At 38.5% G+C, this 12,831-nt stretch overlaps 1 protein-coding gene across 2 annotated transcripts in view; it reads right to left on the bottom strand.

Moving 5' to 3' along the window:
* Positions 1-11,504, bottom strand: part of LOC145984486 (uncharacterized) — a 179,034-nt gene extending 167,530 nt beyond the window's left edge. For both annotated transcript variants that reach the window (XM_083118142.1, XM_083118143.1), the window contains exon 1: positions 11,425-11,504. The gene's annotated coding sequence lies outside the window, so the exon portion shown is untranslated. The remainder of the gene's footprint in view (positions 1-11,424) is intronic.
* Between the last annotated feature and the right edge of the window lie 1,327 nt (positions 11,505-12,831).

Below are 12,831 nucleotides of genomic sequence, written 5' to 3'. Positions count from 1 at the left end.
CTCTCACACCTAAAATTACCCTAGGAGGCACTTTATTCAGCCTTCGTTAATCTAGCTCCTTGAAAGTCATCTTTAGTTCTATTAATAGTGAAATTTAGTTCTTTTATGCACATCAGGTTTGGCAACACTGCCAGGATGGCAGTAGGAGGCATGGGGAAATGCATTAAGAAAGATGGCAGTTCTCATATACTGACTGTGTGCTGTAATCATATTTTTGCATGCTCAGAAGCAGATGCCGGCAGAGATCCACCAGACTGGATGCCATTACTGACAGTATGGTCAACCGATGGTGCACAAAATTCATGGAACGCAGATCCATCATGCACGGCACCACACACTTGACCGCAAGTGGGCCCTTTTGCATCACTTTAAGTGGGAGGCCCGATCTCACGTGCTTTGACTTTCATCTCTTCCTTCAGCTGAAGAAGTTTCTGGCAGGACATACGTTTTGACAGTAACGCTGCTGTACAGATGGTTCCACTTTTTGGAGGCATTCATATGACATGGGCATACAAAATTTAGTGCCAAACCACAACAAATACCTGAAGAATGGTGGTGAATATGTGGAAAAGTAAGTTGTGGGTCACTGTAATTAAGACAATAAAATGTCAATTATGACTGAAGTTTGTGTTTTAATTTATGGCTAATTGGAATGTACTTTCTGGAACATCCTCGTGTGAAGCTTCAGCCTGTTAAATTCAATAACAGTAGACGAAAAGTGAAAATTCAGTAGAGCTAGCAGAGGAAGATTGATTACGAAATGTCGTACTACATCAGACAATAAAAATCGGATGCATAAGAGTGCCATGGATGTGTTTTTATGCCGTAGTGAGACATTTCGTCGCAATTCGACATAGTCAGATGACAACGAATGATGAAATGATTCTCTCAGGCTATCAACCTGGTGAGTTGTGGAGAGAATCTTTTCATTACTCAGATTTATCCGACAAAAATCACATGCATCAATGGAGCCCAAATATTCAGCAGATCAAATGTCAAAAAATTCAGGTTGGACAAAAGCCCTCATTCGTTTCAATGTTCCTTCAGAATATCCACACAATGCCGTACTATGGTGTTGGACATTTGTTGGATGGTGCCAGAGTGGGTGCACCCTTCTGGTCGACAGATCCAACCCCTTTTAGCTGCCACAGACAAGAAAAAATATGTCAAAACATTTTAAATGTGTCTGCCTCACTGGAAATTTCTCCTCCCCCACCTCCTCACCCTCCATTACTTGTTTCTGGCACCCTGGTTGTGTTGAATGCATAATAGACCTAACAGTTTATGCCAAAGGCTGGCAAGATGATTTCCCGTTTAAGTGCAGCACTTATTACAACTTCAAAATCAAATGTCTGGCAGGTTCATTGGATCACATCACATCTACAGTTCAAAGAAACATTCGTCAATCAAGACAAAATTCCCTGACTTTTCTTCACCTCTCCAAGACTCTTCCAGGTCTGTTGCCACCCTGAGTAGGACATATTGATGCATTGTACCTACAATAAAACAATATTTGCCTACCTTACTGCTAGACTAAGGAACTAATCAGCACTTATCATGACTTTCTTAGAACTGCGTAAACCATTTTTTTTAAGAATAATAGTCAATGAAACTTTGCATGGGAGTACTACGTTTTAGAATATTTTTCTTGCAGATTTTTCTTTTGTGGGGGAGAATACCATAATTTTCCTTCTTACAAGAGTGTGACTTTGAGGAAAAACTATCAACAGCATAAGATTCTACAATGCATCGGTGCAACACTGCATATTTGAAAAAGTCAAGCTTGAAAACACAGTCACACAAGGCTTACAGACAGGCTCCCATCCATGAAGGTTAATGATAAGATAATCAAACCTGACTCCCCTAAGCTACTCACATAAGCATATACAGTGCCTTTCAAGGCTGAGTCGTATGCGGAGTGGCAGCCAGCTTCCCGGGCAGGTGGGAGCGTGTCTACCGGCATTTAGTTCAACAGCTGTATGCTGACCTTGGCACTGGATACATCAGTGCTTCAGTATCCAGATAGCTGGTGTCTAGTTTGCATGTCTTTGTGAAGTGTTAAGGTGTTTACAAGTGTTTTTGATTGTTTTGTTTTATTTTACGTATTGGATATTAGTGCTTTACTGCAGTCTAATAATGCCACACTATCTGTACAATTTAAAACAACGAATTTTTATGTACAACTCTCAAGCCATTACAAATTCTTGTAGGGAAGGAAGTTATACAGCAGAATTCCCAGATGTTCTTGTTCCACACACAGACAGTGTTCGAAAACTTGTGAACAAATTTAGGGAAACAGGGTTTGTTCTTGATAAGAAACGAAGGGTGAAACAACGTGTTCTTACAGAGGAGAAAGTAGATGATGTTGAAGCACGAATGGAACATAATCCTAAAAAACCCTCTGGCACCTTGCACAAGAAAGATATTTTTAAGTCATGTGTGTGACAAGCTACCAAGCATTTAAACCTGAAGCCATACATTAGAAGAATTGAAAGAAAATATCAGAAGAGAAACTGATACGTGTTAGTGAAAATTTACTAAAAGGATACCGTAAATATTTGGATGCAGGAGAACATTCCCAATTCATCTTGTAACAAAGTACATGTTTATTCTAATTGTAACTGCTCATGTAATTGTACGAGATTATTTCATTACATAACTAGCGTTTCCAGTTACACGGATGTTGTACCAAGTTTGCCGTCGGACGAACTCTCGCTGCCAGGTGCACATGCCACCAAGCTGTGGATGATTCGACCATGAAAGGCACTGTAGAACAGTGGCATATTCTCTCATGTAATCTAGTTTACCACCGGTAAACTAACTTTTTCATTAATATGTAGAAATTGCTGCAAAATTTGAAGTTGTTGGAATTCTGTCGTCATTCTATTTCCATGCCTGCAACTATGTTTTACTTTCTAACTGATACTTAACAAATAAGAATTGTCACAGTAAATCAGGTCAAATTTTCAGAATATGCCACTGATACAGGAGGCAGTTGTGAAAAATCACTCTGCACAAAAATTGCACCAAGTAATTAGAAACCATGTTCAGACTAATTTTGGCAAATGCAAATTCCAACTTTTCCAGGTGTTTTCAGATAATTGTTATGACAATTTTAAAATGCTAACCCATAAAAGTTAAGTCTTCTACTTTGCAACTGTTAAATGATGTAAAGAAATTAAGAAAACAATATACAAAAATAATTTCACAAATTATCTACAGTCAAAAAGCTAGCAAGGTAACAATGTAAAATTACTCTTTTTCAGTCTGTGACTTTCACAACCACAAAAACGATTCAATTTTTCTGACTTTTTCAGATGTTTGAAGTATTGCACTCATTTTTTATGTACTCTCCCACCACCTTGCCCTTCCTAGGCTTGATTTCTCCTACTTTCTGTGGTTTTCCAAGGTTTAACATCTGTTGAAACTCCAAATATATGCTTATAGACATGGTATAGAATATGACTCATTAAAAAAAAAGTGCAACATGATGATATTGGAATTACATAATCAGAGCTTGGGCATTGTCACCAAAGAAGAATTTTAACCTTAAAATGTGTTTGTTCCTCTCTTGTTTGGTGGTACAAATTACTAAGATGAAAATCAACCTATGTACACAACTATTGACACTAGGCAACACATGTCATGAATGTAACCATAGCATAAAAAATTACGACTGACAACTGTATCATCACCAATTTCGCACAAAATGCGAATATCTGTGCAACAAGACAGAAGCATATAATTTTTAACTCCAACATAAAGAACAATCAAACTCCAATATTATCATGGAGATACAATCAAATTCCACAGAAGAGAAATTTCCATTGAAAGAAAAAGTTGCAGTTATTTATGGAAGGTCTACACATGGTAAATCTCACCTGGGCCAAAGTTCCGATTGTCTAATTCTGAACCAATTACGATGCACATGCATTTTTTTATGAGGTTCAATGTCTCTGTGTCTGTTAACACATGCTTCACCTGCCTACATCCTGCTATTTGGTAAATTCTAGTAAGCAAATGGAGTATGTCCTATGTTGTAAGGACAAATTACTGGCTCACGAATCATTGAAGCCAAGTCATGCAAGAACTGGGAACATAGTATATATCAGGGGGGTCTTACAGTTATTCACTGGGTAAGCTTCAACTCCGTGAAGGATGATTATTACTGTAAAGCATATGAGGCAGAATTCAATTTGTTTACTCTCAAATCGTACTTGGATAATAATTATAACCCTAACATTGATCATATTTTATCTGCTTTGCATTGACCTTGACTACAGCACCTTGAATAACCTAGTGTGGAAAACGACCCAAGAAACTGGTTCCCAAGATGGATGAAAACATAAGAGGGCAGTGCGATCAGTACGAGTGCTAATTTTCTTATGAAAGTAATGCGGCTTAGTTAGTTTTTGGAATATATTGTGTATATTTGTTTGTCTTGAAATGCAATACATGAATTGATGGAAACAGTTATATTTGTGGAGTGATTTGCAGTCACGAAACTGCATTAATTTGGAAAGAAAAGTAAAATAAAATTAATAAATAAATAGCATGCGTAACACAAGAAGAAACATCGAAAAGTGATTCCGGACGTCAGACGTTGGATTGTGTACTAGAGTTTTATTTTTCTATTTTATTAGAATATAAATATTATCCTGAGAGATATTTCATACCGAGGTGACAAACCACAAGTGTCGCTTGGAAGCAAGCAGTCCGTTATCAATGCACCCTTTCAAACCATAGGGACACAAGCTCTGACTGCACCGATTCCTCAAGGAGGTTTTACACCAAAGCAACACGACACAAACAATACGAGGATTTCACACCAAAGCGACATGGGTCCTTCGGTCCAAGGCAACTTTCATACCGAAGTGACACATGTTGCTTGAAAACGAGCCAATCAAGAGCAACATTTCACATTGTAGAGGCATGACGGGCAGCACAGGCCAGCGTTCGGTTGGTGAAATCCTCAAGCGATAAGTGTCGCATGCCGCTTGTCATTTTGGTGCGCAATCTCCCTAAAGCAAGACACTCATTGCATCACACATGCGCGAACAACAAACCACGGCAACATGTTTCAAGCTATTGAGGAAATGGCCCAGTTTGAGTGACGCATACGCGACACGTGTGGCTTATCGTGTCGCCTAGATCTGTTGTTGTAATGTGCGGTTTATTGTGTCGCCTATCTGTTGTTCGCACAATTAGCAGCGAACGCTTGCCAATAGACCGAAGGCACCATGTCGCTTGTCACTTAGTTGGGAACTCCCCCTGTAGCATGTCACTTCGGTCTGAGTACCCTTCCTTTAAGGAGCTTTCCGACCGAAGTAACAAGCAGCACGCGAATACGCCATATGAACATATTGTTTGCTGTTTGGAACCTCATGTACAATGAATGCTATTTTACAGTCTGGAAGGGTGTGTCACTAGTGACTAGTGTGAACATCCCGTGTCGCTTGTCCCATTGGTTTGAAAGTTTCCTTACACTCATATCGATGGCACTAAGAAAGTTTTGTGGGGTTCCCCTTGTCGTTTCATGCAATCATCATTATCATCATTGCCACGATTAGTTTAAAGCGGAAGAAAAGAGATAGTATATATCAAAAATACAAATGCTTCAGTGTGTATATCTTTAAAAGAAATGATGATTCGAACCCAGGACCCCTTGCACTGAAGCGTGATGTGCTAACCACTCTGCCACTGGGCGATGTAGTGCAAGTCAGGTAGTGACAGCACATGCAGCATACATCGCTACTCACTACATATTTGTTGTGGAGTTGTATCTCAGAAAATACTGGATGTACTGATAACTCTACCATTTACAAATTTCAATATGCATGTTCATTAACTAACAATTCAAATCTAGACATGTACATGTATGTGAAGTTGAAAATATTACACCAGGTCATTTGTGTACTACAGACACACTGAAACTATTTGTTACTTCTAATACAAATGCTATTGATTCTAGAAATCATGTTCTTTGTGATACACTAAAATACATGCAATCTCTTGATCCATGATGAATTAATTTAAAAAACATGGTCCTTGTACTATGTATACAGTTTGAATCTAGAAGCATACATGAATAAAATACATCTCACAATAGATTAATGTCAACGTCAATGTAAGAACTTGACATTACTTCATGTCAAATATTTCTCTTCTTGCACCATTTAATATTCACACATATGCATTTATGTGTACATATGTGTGTGCCTATATACATATATATATATACTTAATATTGTATTTAAAATTTAGTTTTATGAGTATACATATACTCCTTAATTTCCAATTGTACATACATTTTCTATCTTTCTTACTTACTTATTTACTATTATTATTATTATTTTGTTTTCTATTTTCGGTAAAAGTTCGGTATATCGGAGACACATTTCTTCATTTTTACACAAGAAACTACTTACGGAAATGAGTTTCTGCAAGCTTTCCAACATTCGTCAAGGTATTTTCTTTCATCGTGGAATATATTTGACCGGGAAATAATGTTATTTTCAAGAGAAATAACTCACCGATGCACAATTGGCATTGCTTTCGCTACGTGAACTGCATGCTGTGTACATTTGATGATGTAAGCCCGTCAGTGTTTCCAACTCCCTTTTTTTTCACTATGCTTGCCTAACCGAACCAAACCTAACGTTATCGGAATGGTTCGTGGGGCTTTCCGTGAGTGGTTAGTGGGGCTATCCATCAGCTACCCATGCATAATGTAAAATTGTCACACGTGACGAACACGATAGTAGCTATTTTTTGGTGAAGAAAGTTGGAAACACTGCATACCCACAATGTGAGTCAAAATGTGCCTGCCATAACTTGTGTTACGGAAGCGAAGAAAGGAATCAAAAAATCTTTATGTGAAAAATTTCATGTAAAAAGCATAATGGCACCTTGAACTATGTTCTGCAATACACAATTGGTAAGTACGAACCATGCAAAACACAAAATATCTGATTTTAATGTGTCTCCGATATACCACACTTTTACCCTTTTTTCTTATTGGGTATATATACTGTTTGTAGGCAATGTGTGTCAACTGTAGACTGTATTCTGACAAGGGTTAGGTGGGAGAACAGATTACGCTGAACCTTGCCACTCAATAAAGATATTGTTATTAGGAGCAATTGAAGGTGACGGGAGTGTTCTCAGATTTATTTACTACAGAATGTACTAACCAAATAAGTTTTTCCGGATGAAGTATCAGAGGTTCTGATGTCCGGTCACTGTTTGAAATTTGGATATATCATGTGTAAGGTGTAATATATTGGGTACCAGTTTCATAGATCGGACACACATTAAAATCGCATATTTTGTGTATTGCATGGTTCGTACTTACCAATTGTGTATTGTGGAAAATAGCTCAAGGTGTTATTATGCTTTTTACACAAAAACAAACACAATTTTTCACATTCTGATTGTTTTTTTTTATTCTTTTCTTCACTTCCGGAACATATAATATGGCGGGCACATCTTGACTCACGTTGATACCTACTATCGTGTTCGTCACCAGTGGAAATTATACATTATGTACGGGTAGCTGACGGATAGCCCCACAAACTATTCACGGATATCCCCACGAACCATTATGCACGGTAGCTGACCGATACCCCATCAAACTATTCACGGATAGCCCCACGAACCATTTCCGATAAGGTTAGGTTAGGTTGGAATACGTTACGCAAGCTGGGTAAAAAAAGGGGGGTTGAAACACTAACAGGGGCTTACATCTACAAATATACGCAGCATACGGTTGTTGTAGGGCAAGCAAATGAAAGCAATGGCAATTGTGCATCGGTGAGATATTTCTCTTGAAAAATACATGATTTCCGGGTCAAATATATTCCACGATGAAAGAAAATACCTCGATGAACAATGTAAACCTTGGAGAAACTCATTTCTGTAAGTAGTTTCGGTAAATGTCTGTTATATCGGAGACACATTTCTTCATTTTTACAGAAGAAACTACTTACAGAAATGAGTTTCTGTAGCATTTTGAAAGTTTGTGGAGGTATTTTCTCACAGTAGAATGCTGCACAACAAGAAATAAGCACTTTTGATATAATAAACTTGCATTTTGTGCAAAGCGACAACATTATGCCATTGTTTCCATTTTGTACCTGCAGATGGCGCGAGCGTCGAAAGTCATGCGGCCTCGCCAGTGTTTCCAAACATGCCATTTTTTTAGGAGAATTTATTTTAACTATGCTTACCTAACCTAACCTTGCTGGAAATGGTCCGTGGGGCTATCGTGAATGGTTTTTGGGGCTATCAATCAATGGTTCATGGGGCTATCGTGAATGGTTTTTGGGGCTATCAGTTTGTGATGACATAATGAACATGAAATTAGGTATTTTTTGGTTAAGAAGGTTGAAACACTGCATACCCACTCCAAATCGACAAAACACAAGCACGATGCGCGATGATCCACAGCTGTGCGCGCCATATTGTATGTTCCGCAACTGAAGAAAGGACCCAAAAGAAGTACTCATAATGTGAAAAATTGAAGTTATTTTCGTGTAAAAAACATAATGGAAACTTCAACTATGTTCAGCAATACACAATACACAATTGTAAGTACAAACCATTTGAAACTGAAAATATCCGATAGAAATGTGTCTCCGATATAACAGACATTTACCGATCTTGTGTAAAATTGAAGAAATGTCTCTCCGATGTATGAAACTGTTACCATATATTGCTTTGGTACAATTTAACAATACAGGGAATTCCTAACATGCCTTTAACAGGGACTCTATAGAGAAAGCCGGGGAGCCGGAGCGGAGGCGGGGCCGCGTTAGCGGTTGGGGGCGGTAGGTCAATTACCCCAGGGGCGGAGCCTGGAATCGGTGGGAAATTTGGAAATCGAGGGTGTAGAAATAAGAACTTTATTTAGATTAATTTGCTATTTCCACGTGTGAGAGCCAAATTTTAACTGCAGATTCGTGATTAGGGGGCTAAAATTAGTGAGTATGCCGAAAAACAAACAAAATGGAGAAATTCCCGGTATTGTAAAATCGCTCCATTGCTTTTCAAAATGGCAATATTTCTCCGGAAAGAAGTGAGGAAGCCATGTTTTGTGGATTTTAAGTGTGGCCACACTGTATCCACTGTCGGATTGTAAACACTACAGACTTTGAAGGTAAGCTTAGTGTTATTTGAAGTATGTTTGCCAAACCTAACCTACCCTAACCTTACATGAAATTTTCAAGTTACAGAAATGACCGGGAAATTGTAACGTCAGATTCATCTTCGTCAGATACATGTCCTATAGAAGAAAATATTTTTAAAATGACTCACTGGAAGAATAATATGTAATGCAACATGGCATAGAATTTTAATTGAAGGGCTTCATTTGCACTATTAGCTTCAAATGGAAGGAGTGCACTCATGAAAAATATAACCCTTTCAATGGATATGAGATGGCTATGAAATAAAATATAATTATTAATGATGATGGTGATATTGCCATAAAAAAGAAAACTACTAAGGATGGCAAGAAAGAAGATGTGGAAATAATTATATTGTTTTCAAAGAAGTAATAGAAGTGAAGATAACACATTGAAGATATTAGGGTTTGAAGAATGTATTTTGCACATTAAAGTTTCAGTAACACTTTACTATCCCGGAGACGGATTTCTTCAAATTTACAGGAGAAAGTACTTAAGCAAATCATTTTCTGTAGCGTTCTTGATGTTCGGGAATGTAGTTTTGATCCATTTTAATGCGAAAGCATGTGGTTTTCTACGAAAATCTATTTCCGATGCACATTGCTGCTCCGCCATTTGCTTTCTGCACGAGAGCACAATACGCTCTCGTATTGTCCGTATATGCTAAATTGAACGAAAGAAGTGCTAATGGAACCTAACCTAACAAGGCCTAACCTAACCTAGTAGGCATACCTCATCCCCATGATGGTTTGTGGGGCTATCGTGAATTTTTGGGCTAACGTCAATGGTTTTTGGGGTTCCCCGTTGAAGGTTTGCGGCAAATAAGGAACAACAGTAAGTACTCGTTATTGTAAGAAATAGACATTTTTTTTCGTTAGAAATTAATTATTTCACCTAAAGAAATGTTCCGCAATGCAGAATAGTACGATAGCAATGTAAAAAATCGTGAAATAAATCATTGATAGGTGTCTCCGATATAGTAAAGTAGTAGCAAATTGTTTTCTCGAATCGTGCAACTTACTTGGCCTGTAAGTAAGGTAATTTTCGTCATTCATGCATCTCCGTTGTACGATAGCTTGTGCCGCCATTACCGTTCACTACGTGAATCAAATGTTCCGTGCGATTATGTAACCCCCTGTCAGTGTAGCAAACACGCGGTAGTTTTACAAGATGACGTGTGAGCAGGTCTTTTTTTTCCAATTTAAGGTAAGACTCTAGTTTACGTCCTTTTCCTAAGGAATACGTGTCATATATCGTTGGAAAGCTCATTTTATAAGGAATTGAACAACGTAAATCCCAAAGAGAGGAAAAATTTCCTGAAGGAGTAAATCGAGAAAAACCGATGTTGTCCGGATATGCGTAATTGAACGTACTGAGGAATTTTTAGATGATGAAGCACATATTTAGGGGTGAAATGAATGCCAATGGAACCTAACCAAACCTCGCAGGCATACCTCGACCCCGTGAATGGATGGTGGGGCTATCGTGAACAGAAAGTGTAAAAATAAAAAGGTACTTACCCGAAGAGATGCCGGGTGCCGCACCACGATCGCGCACCGCGAACGCAAAGAAGCAATCACCATGCAGATAAGGACGTAAAGTAGAGTCTAGCCTCAATTTTCGCTTAAAAACCTTTTGTGAATAGTTTGTGCGGCATTTATCGGTTCATAAGTTTGGAAACACTGCACATCAGCTGACGATAGACAACGTGAGTCAAGATTTGCACGCCGAATTAGCAACGACCAATAAATGATAATAATGTTAAAAATAACGCTTTTTTCATGGAAGAAAAGTGATCCCAGCTTGAAAAATGTGTTCCGGTATGCATATGAGGTAAGTAGAAATGACTGTTATTTGAAAATAAACGAGTTTAATGTGTCTCCGGCTTATACAACTGGTACCAACAATTTCCCCGGCTTCAGAAAGTCCTCAAGAACGCAATGCGTAAGAACTTTCTCGTCTTTTCTCCTGTAAATTTGAAGAAATCCGTCTCCGACTTATACAATCGTTACCTAAAACTCTTCACAACGCATCGTTGTTTGTCCTAACAACTAGAACTGATTACATACGCTGCACATATTCATACTGGAATGGAACAAAATAACAATGCAACTTTGCAACTCTCTGTGGCAGACATGACACAGCAAATTATTCATAATCCGGTATAAAGATATGAACGTACATGAAATTACACAAATTCAGATTGCAAATAGCCACAAAATATTAGTAATTAACTCACATTTACTGTCACTTCGGCTTTCACTTCTGCCGCTTTTCAGCACTTCATTTATAACGTTGGTATAGCAACCAGTAACAAACTTTCAGCCAATCACATCAAATTCACCTCTTCAATGTTGCCAAACTTTTAAACAGGAAAACACGGAACTGTTATTAATCGAAAAGGGATGATAAATTACAAATTTTCAGGGAAATGTGAAGACTTCAGGAGGATTATATAAGACCAAGAGATTTATTATATCCTAATTTCATGTCCATTACTCTTTGGCTTTGCTGTTACTTTTTTCAACTGCTTTGAGTGTCGAGAGAGGCTGTGTCCGAAAGCTGCAAGACCATACTTGAAGCAAGCATCGAGAGCATACTCGCTAATCTGTGCGCAGTGTGGTCTTGAAGCCTGGAAGCGGAAAGCTTTCGAACTGCACTTCGACTGCAGCGCCAACACAAGTGAGGAATGCAACAAAAGTTGCTTCGAAACTAAAATTATCAAACATCGACTGTATGTGCCACTCTTGTTTTCCGTGAACAACACACACATGACTCGGCGTGCAGTTTATATAACACAGCACGTTATTAATTATAGAAATATGAAAGAAATTTGCTCTTTCAAATTAATTTATTCCGCAACATGGTTTACGATCGCGGGAAAAGAAAGGTAAATTTCTCGTATCGGACAAACGGATTTCTTCAAATTTACAGGAGAAAGTACTTACCGAATGCAGTTTCTTTATACTTGTGGAAGTTCGGGGAAGTGTTTTCACGCATCGTTCATTGAATTTTGCCGGTTAATCATCTTTTTTCGATATAAATGTGTGACCGTTGCACGAGAGCTCTTGCATCGTTGCACGAGAGCTCTTGCATACATTTACTTCCAGGTGGATGTAGCCTGTGCGTGATGACGTAATCCGGGCCAGTGTTTCCAAACATGCGTTTATGTAACTGGTCACACGTTTAAATTTGAACGTGATCAACGTGTTGAAAATTGCTCATTATTTACCGGTGAGGAGGAAAGTCGGAAACGTGTTCGGGAATGAAGTTTTGATCCATTTTAATGCGAATGCATGTTGTTTTCTACTAAAATCTATTTCCGACGAGCTATTGCTGCTGCCGCCATTTGCTTTCTGCAGGAGAGCACAATACACTCTATTGATGCTGCTAGAAGCCGATGTTGTCCGAATGTCGGAAACGTGTTCGGGAATGAAGTTTTGATCCATTTTAATGCGAATGCATGTTGTTTTCTACGAAAATCTATTTCCGAGGAGCTATTGCAGCTGCCGCTATTTGCTTTCTGCACGGGAGCACAATACACGCTATTGCTACTGCTAGAAGCCAATCTTGTCCGTATATGCTAAATTGAACGAAAGAAGTGCTAATGGAACCTAACCTAACAGGCCTAACCTAACCTAGTAGG

Source organism: Lepisma saccharinum, chromosome 2, assembly GCF_977018435.1.
Source record: "Lepisma saccharinum chromosome 2, izLepSacc3.1, whole genome shotgun sequence".
NCBI classification, from domain to species: domain Eukaryota; kingdom Metazoa; phylum Arthropoda; class Insecta; order Zygentoma; family Lepismatidae; genus Lepisma; species Lepisma saccharinum.
Note: the sequence above shows the minus strand (reverse complement) of the source record. Positions and strands in the feature narration are given on the sequence as shown.